Raw genomic sequence first — 7,904 nt, forward strand, 5'->3', positions numbered from 1 at the left:
ACATACAAAACATCTCTGCTGCACGTAAACTGTTGAAAGGCGCAGACAAGAGAGGTGTTTTAGACAATTGTCACTGTAGTATGTGGAAAGTGTGAACATGCAGTGCGTTGGGCCCATGGGGGGTGTAGCTCAGTGGTAGAGCATTTGACTGCAAATCAAGAGGTCCCCAGTTTAAATCTGGGTGTCACCTTTACACGTGAGCAGTGCATCGAGGATCTGCCGTTCACCCCTCTGCACCGGGAACTCCTTGGAAGGGGTGTTTTCTTCCCGCATTCAACGACCACGGCAAAGTTCCTTCTGTGATGAACAGCTGAAGGACACGAAGATCCGTGTTGCCTCGTGAGATGTTGCGATGTTGCAATGTAGCACTGCAGTGCCGAAACGAGAGCTTGAAAGCCTTGCATGTGCATTCGTTCAGAGCTGATGTCAGTTCGGAGGGCATTTGCGCAATAACTTAGGTCCAATTAAACTCTGCCACTCAGCCATTTCCATTGCCGATGCAAATGCTATTGAAGTCAGACAGTCATTTTGGAAATAGGTTTCACATACAAAACATCTCTGCTGCACGTAAACTGTTGAAAGGCGCAGACAAGAGAGGTGTTTTAGACAATTGTCACTGTAGTATGTGGAAAGTGTGAACATGCAGTGCGTTGGGCACCTGGGGGGTGTAGCTCAGTGGTAGAGCATTTGACTGCAGATCAAGAGGTCCCCAGTTCAAATCTGGGTGCCCCCTTTACACGTGAGCAGTGCATCGAGGATCTGCCGTTCGCCCCTCTGCACCGGGAACTCCTTGGAAGGGGTGTTTTCTTCCCGCATTCAACGACCACGGCAAAGTTCCTTCTGTGATGAACAGCTGAAGGACACGAAGATCCGTGTTGCCTCGTGAGATGTTGCAATGTAGCACTGCAGTGCCGAAACGAGAGCTTGAAAGCCTTGCATGTGCATTCGTTCAGAGCTGATGTCAGTTCGTAGGGCATTTGCGCAATAACTTACGTCCAATTAAACTCTGCCACTCAGCCATTTCCATTGCCGATGCAAATGCTATTGAAGTCAGACAGTCATTTTGGAAATAGGTTTCACATACAAAACATCTCTGCTGCACGTAAACTGTTGAAAGGCGCAGACAAGAGAGGTGTTTTAGACAATTGTCACTGTAGTATGTGGAAAGTGTGAACATGCAGTGCGTTGGGCACATGGGGGGTGTAGCTCAGTGGTAGAGCGTTTGACTGCAGATCAAGAGGTCCCCAGTTCAAATCTGGGTGCCCCCTTTGCACGTGAGCAGTGCATCGAGGATCTGCCGTTCACCCCTCTGCACCGGGAACTCCTTGGAAGGGGTGTTTTCTTCCCGCATTCAACGACCACGGCAAAGTTCCTTCTGTGATGAACAGCTGAAGGACACGAAGATCCGTGTTGCCTCGTGAGATGTTGCGATGTTGCAATGTAGCACTGCAGTGCCGAAACGAGAGCTTGAAAGCCTTGCATGTGCATTCGTTCAGAGCTGATGTCAGTTCGGAGGGCATTTGCGCAATAACTTAGGTCCAATTAAACTCTGCCACTCAGCCATTTCCATTGCCGATGCAAATGCTATTGAAGTCAGACAGTCATTTTGGAAATAGGTTTCACATACAAAACATCTCTGCTGCACGTAAACTGTTGAAAGGCGCAGACAAGAGAGGTGTTTTAGACAATTGTCACTGTAGTATGTGGAAAGTGTGAACATGCAGTGCGTTGGGCACATGGGGGGTGTAGCTCAGTGGTAGAGCATTTGACTGCAGATCAAGAGGTCCTCAGTTCAAATCTGGGTGCCCCCTTTACACGTGAGCAGTGCATCGAGGATCTGCCGTTTACCCCTCTGCACAGGGAACACCTTGGAAGGGGTGTTTTCTTCCCGCATTCAACGACCACGGCAAAGTTCCTTCTGTGATGAACAGCTGAAGGACACGAAGATCCGTGTTGCCTCGTGAGATGTTGCAATGTAGCACTGCAGTGCCGAAACGAGAGCTTGAAAGCCTTGCACGTGCATTCGTTCAGAGCTGATGTCAGTTCGGAGGGCATTTGCGCAATAACTTACATCCATTTAAACTCTGCCACTCAGCCATTTCCATTGCAGATGCAAATGCTATTGAAGTCAGACAGTCATTTTGGAAATAGGTTTCACATACAAAACATCTCTGCTGCACGTAAACTGTTGAAAGGCGCAGACAAGAGAGGTGTTTAAGACAATTGTCACTGTAGTATGTGCAAAGTGTGAACATGCAGTGCGTTGGGCCCATGGGGGGGTGTAGCTCAGTGGTAGAGCATTTGACTGCAAATCAAGAGGTCCCCAGTTTAAATCTGGGTGTCACCTTTACACGTGAGCAGTGCATCGAGGATCTGCCGTTCACCCCTCTGCACCGGGAACACTGTGGAAGGGGTGTTTTCTTCCCGCATTCAACGACCACGGCAAAGTTCCTTCTGTGATGAACAGCTGAAGGACACGAAGATCCGTGTTGCCTCGTGAGATGTTGCGATGTTGCAATGTAGCACTGCAGTGCCGAAACGAGAGCTTGAAAGCCTTGCATGTGCATTCGTTCAGAGCTGATGTCAGTTCGGAGGGCATTTGCGCAATAACTTAGGTCCAATTAAACTCTGCCACTCAGCCATTTCCATTGCCGATGCAAATGCTATTGAAGTCAGACAGTCATTTTGGAAATAGGTTTCACATACAAAACATCTCTGCTGCACGTAAACTGTTGAAAGGCGCAGACAAGGGAGGTGTTTTAGACAATTGTCACTGTAGTATGTGGAAAGTGTGAGCATGCAACGTGTTTTCCGCCTTGGGGGGTGTAGCTCAGTGGTAGAGCATTGGACTGCAGATCAAGAGATCTCCAGTTCAAATCTAGGTGCCCCCTTTACACGTGAGCAGTGCATCGAGGATCTGCCGTTCACCCCTCTGCACCGGGAACACCTTGGAAGGGGTGTTTTCTTCCCGCATTCAACGACCACGGCAAAGTTCCTTCTGTGATGAACAGCTGAAGGACACGAAGATCCGTGTTGCCTCGTGAGATGTTGCAATGCAGCACTGCAGTGCCGAAACGAGAGCTTGAAAGCCTTGCATGTGCATTCGTTCAGAGCTGATGTCAGGTCGGAGGGCATTTGCGCAATAACTTACGTCCATTTAAACTCTGCCACTCAGCCATTTGCCATTGCTGATGCAAATGCTATTGAAGTCAGACAGTCATTTTGGAAATAGGTTTCACATACAAAACATCTCTGCTGCACGTAAACTGTTGAAAGGCGCAGACAAGAGAGGTGTTTTAGACATTTGTCACTGTAGTATGTGGAAAGTGTAAGCATGCAGCGCGTTCCCCAACTGGGGGGTGTAGGTCAGTGGTAGAGCATTTGACTGCAGATCAAGAGGTCCCCAGTTCAAATCTGGGTGCCCCCTTTACACGTGAGCAGTGCATCGAGGATCTGCCGTTTACCCCTCTGCACAGGGAACACCTGGGAAGGGGTGTTTTCTTCCCGCATTCAACGACCACGGCAAAGTTCCTTCTGTGATGAACAGCTGAAGGACTCGAAGATCCGTGTTGCGTCGTGAGATGTTGCAATGGAGCACGGCAGTGCCGAAACCAGAGCTTGAAAGCCTTGCATGTGCATTCGTTCAGAGCTGATGTCAGTTCGGAGGGCATTTGCGCAATAACTTACGTCCATTTAAACTCTGCCACTCAGCCATTTCCATTGCCGATGCAAATGCTATTGAAGTCAGACAGTCATTTTGGAAATAGGTTTCACATACAAAACATCTCTGCTGCACGTAAACTGTTGAAAGGCGCAGACAAGAGAGGTGTTTTAGACAATTGTCACTGTAGTATGTGCAAAGTGTGAACATGCAGTGCGTTGGGCCCATGGGGGGTGTAGCTCAGTGGTAGAGCATTTGACTGCAGATCAAGAGGTCCCCAGTTCAAATCTGGGTGCCCCCTTTACACGTGAGCAGTGCATCGAGGATCTGCCGTTTACCCCTCTGCACAGGGAACACCTTGGAAGGGGTGTTTTCTTCCCGCATTCAACGACCACGGCAAAGTTCCTTCTGTGATGAACAGCTGAAGGACACGAAGATCCGTGTTGCGTCGTGAGATGTTGCAATGTAGCACTGCAGTGCCGAAACGAGAGCTTGAAAGCCTTGCACGTGCATTCGTTTAGAGCTGATGTCAGTTCGGAGGGCATTTGCGCAATAACTTACATCCATTTAAACTCTGCCACTCAGCCATTTCCATTGCCGATGCAAATGCTATTGAAGTCAGACAGTCATTTTGGAAATAGGTTTCACATACAAAACATCTCTGCTGCATGTAAACTGTTGAAAGGCGCAGACAAGAGAGGTGTTTAAGACAATTGTCACTGTAGTATGTGGAAAGTGTGAACATGCAGTGCGTTGGGCCCATGGGGGGGTGTAGCTCAGTGGTAGAGCATTTGACTGCAAATCAAGAGGTCCCCAGTTTAAATCTGGGTGTCACCTTTACACGTGAGCAGTGCATCGAGGATCTGCCGTTCACCCCTCTGCACCGGGAACTCCTTGGAAGGGGTGTTTTCTTCCCGCATTCAACGACCACGGCAAAGTTCCTTCTGTGATGAACAGCTGAAGGACACGAAGATCCGTGTTGCCTCGTGAGATGTTGCGATGTTGCAATGTAGCACTGCAGTGCCGAAACGAGAGCTTGAAAGCCTTGCATGTGCATTCGTTCAGAGCTGATGTCAGTTCGGAGGGCATTTGCGCAATAACTTAGGTCCAATTAAACTCTGCCACTCAGCCATTTCCATTGCCGATGCAAATGCTATTGAAGTCAGACAGTCATTTTGGAAATAGGTTTCACATACAAAACATCTCTGCTGCACGTAAACTGTTGAAAGGCGCAGACAAGAGAGGTGTTTTAGACAATTGTCACTGTAGTATGTGGAAAGTGTAAACATGCAGTGCGTGGTGCGCCTGGGGGGTGTAGCTCAGTGGTAGAGCGTTTGACTGCAGATCAAGAGGTCCCCAGTTCAAATCTGGGTGCCCCCTTTACACGTGAGCAGTGCATCGAGGATCTGCCGTTCACCCCTCTGCACCGGGAACACCTTGGAAGGGGTGTTTTCTTCCCGCATTCAACGACCACGGCAAAGTTCCTTCTGTGATGAACAGCTGAAGGACACGAAGATCCGTGTTGCCTCGTGAGATGTTGCAATGTAGCACTGCAGTGCCGAAACGAGAGCTTGAAAGCCTTGCACGTGCATTCGTTCAGAGCTGATGTCAGTTCGGAGGGCATTTGCGCAATAACTTACATCCATTTAAACTCTGCCACTCAGCCATTTCCATTGCCGATGCAAATGCTATTGAAGTCAGACAGTCATTTTGGAAATAGGTTTCACATACAAAACATCTCTGCTGCACGTAAACTGTTGAAAGGCGCAGACAAGAGAGGTGTTTAAGACAATTGTCACTGTAGTATGTGCAAAGTGTGAACATGCAGTGCGTTGGGCCCATGGGGGGGTGTAGCTCAGTGGTAGAGCATTTGACTGCAGATCAAGAGGTCCCCAGTTTAAATCTGGGTGTCACCTTTACACGTGAGCAGTGCATCGAGGATCTGCCGTTCACCCCTCTGCACCGGGAACTCCTTGGAAGGGGTGTTTTCTTCCCGCATTCAACGACCACGGCAAAGTTCCTTCTGTGATGAACAGCTGAAGGACACGAAGATCCGTGTTGCCTCGTGAGATGTTGCGATGTAGCACTGCAGTGCCGAAACGAGAGCTTGAAAGCCTTGCATGTGCATTCGTTCAGAGCTGATGTCAGTTCGTAGGGCATTTGCGCAATAACTTACGTCCAATTAAACTCTGCCACTCAGCCATTTCCATTGCCGATGCAAATGCTATTCAAGTCAGACAGTCATTTTGGAAATAGGTTTCACATACAAAACATCTCTGCTGCACGTAAACTGTTGAAAGGCGCAGACAAGAGAGGTGTTTTAGACAATTGTCACTGTAGTATGTGGAAAGTGTGAGCATGCAGCGCGTTCCCCAACTGGGGGGTGTAGCTCAGTGGAAGAGCATTTGACTGCAGATCAAGAGGTCCCCAGTTCAAATCTGGGTGCCCCCTTTACACGTGAGCAGTGCATCGAGGATCTGCCGTTTACCCCTCTGCACCGGGAACTCCTTGGAAGGGGTGTTTTCTTCCCGCATTCAACGACCACGGCAAAGTTCCTTCTGTGATGAACAGCTGAAGGACACGAAGATCCGTGTTGCCTCGTGAGATGTTGCGATGTTGCAATGTAGCACTGCAGTGCCGAAACTGAGAGCTTGAAAGCCTAGCATGTGCATTCGTTCAGAGCTGATGTCAGTTCGGCGGGCATTTGCGCAATAACTTACGTCCATTTAAACTCTGCCACTCAGCCATTTCCATTGCCGATGCAAATGCTATTGAAGTCAGACAGTCATTTTGGAAATAGGTTTCACATACAAAACATCTCTGCTGCACGTAAACTGTTGAAAGGGGCAGACAAGAGAGGTGTTTAAGACAATTGTCACTGTAGTATGTGCAAAGTGTGAACATGCAGTGCGTTGGGCCCATGGGGGGGTGTAGCTCAGTGGTAGAGCATTTGACTGCAAATCAAGAAGTCCCCAGTTTAAATCTGGGTGCCCCCTTTACACGTGAGCAGTGCACAGAGGATCTGCCGTTCACCCCTCTGCACCGGGAACTCCTTGGAAGGGGTGTTTTCTTCCCGCATTCAACGACCACGGCAAAGTTCCTTCTGTGATGAACAGCTGAAGGACACGAAGATCCGTGTTGCCTCGTGAGATGTTGCAATGTAGCACTGCAGTGCCGAAACGAGAGCTTGAAAGCCTTGCATGTGCATTCGTTCAGAGCTGATGTCAGTTCGGAGGGCATTTGCGCAATAACTTACGTCCATTTAAACTCTGCCACTCAGCCATTTCCATTGCCGATGCAAATGCTATTGAAGTCAGACAGTCATTTTGGAAATAGGTTTCACATACAAAACATCTCTGCTGCACATAAACTGTTGAAAGGCGCCGACAAGAGAGGTGTTTTAGACAATTGTCACTGTAGTATGTGGAAAGTGTGAACATGCAGTGCGTTGGGCACATGGGGGGTGTAGCTCAGTGGTAGAGCATTTGACTGCAGATCAAGAGGTCCCTAGTTCAAATCTGGGTGCCCCCTTTACACGTGAGCAGTGCATCGAGGATCTGCCGTTCACCCCTCTGCACCGGGAACTCCTTGGAAGGGGTGTTTTCTTCCCGCATTCAACGACCACGGCAAAGTTCCTTCGGTGATGAACAGCTGAAGGACACGAAGATCCGTGTTGCCTCGTGAGATGTTGCGATGTTGCAATGTAGCACTGCAGTGCCGAAACGAGAGCTTGAAAGCCTTGCATGTGCATTCGTTCAGAGCTGATGTCAGTTCGGAGGGCATTTGCGCAATAACTTACGTCCAATTAAACTCTGCCACTCAGCCATTTCCATTGCCGATGCAAATGCTATTGAAGTCAGACAGTCATTTTGGAAATAGGTTTCACATACAAAACATCTCTGCTGCACGTAAACTGTTGAAAGGCGCAGACAAGAGAGGTGTTTTAGACAATTGTCACTGTAGTATGTGGAAAGTGTGAGCATGCAACGTGTTTTCCGCCTGGGGGGTGTAGCTCAGTGGTAGAGCATTTGACTGCAGATCAAGAGGTCCCCAGTTCAAATCTGGGTGCCCCCTTTACACGTGAGCAGTGCATCGAGGATCTGCCGTTTACCCCTCTGCACAGGGAACACCTGGGAAGGGGTGTTTTCTTCCCGCATTCAACGACCACGGCAAAGTTCCTTCTGTGATGAACAGCTGAAGGACTCGAAGATCCGTGTTGCGTCGTGAGATGTTGCAATGGAGC

At 48.9% G+C, this 7,904-nt stretch overlaps 2 non-coding genes across 2 annotated transcripts; both read left to right on the plus strand.

Annotated features, from left to right (window-relative positions):
- Positions 1-1,196: 1,196 nt before the first annotated feature.
- Positions 1,197-1,268, plus strand: trnac-gca (transfer RNA cysteine (anticodon GCA)). Its single transcript has one exon. It is a non-coding gene; the product is annotated as a tRNA-Cys (tRNA).
- Positions 1,269-4,969: 3,701 nt separating this feature from the next.
- trnac-gca (transfer RNA cysteine (anticodon GCA)) lies at positions 4,970-5,041 on the plus strand. The gene has a single exon. It is a non-coding gene; the product is annotated as a tRNA-Cys (tRNA).
- The last annotated feature ends 2,863 nt before the right edge of the window (positions 5,042-7,904 follow it).

Source organism: Hemiscyllium ocellatum, chromosome 32, assembly GCF_020745735.1.
Source record: "Hemiscyllium ocellatum isolate sHemOce1 chromosome 32, sHemOce1.pat.X.cur, whole genome shotgun sequence".
Classification (NCBI taxonomy): Eukaryota; Metazoa; Chordata; class Chondrichthyes; order Orectolobiformes; family Hemiscylliidae; genus Hemiscyllium; species Hemiscyllium ocellatum.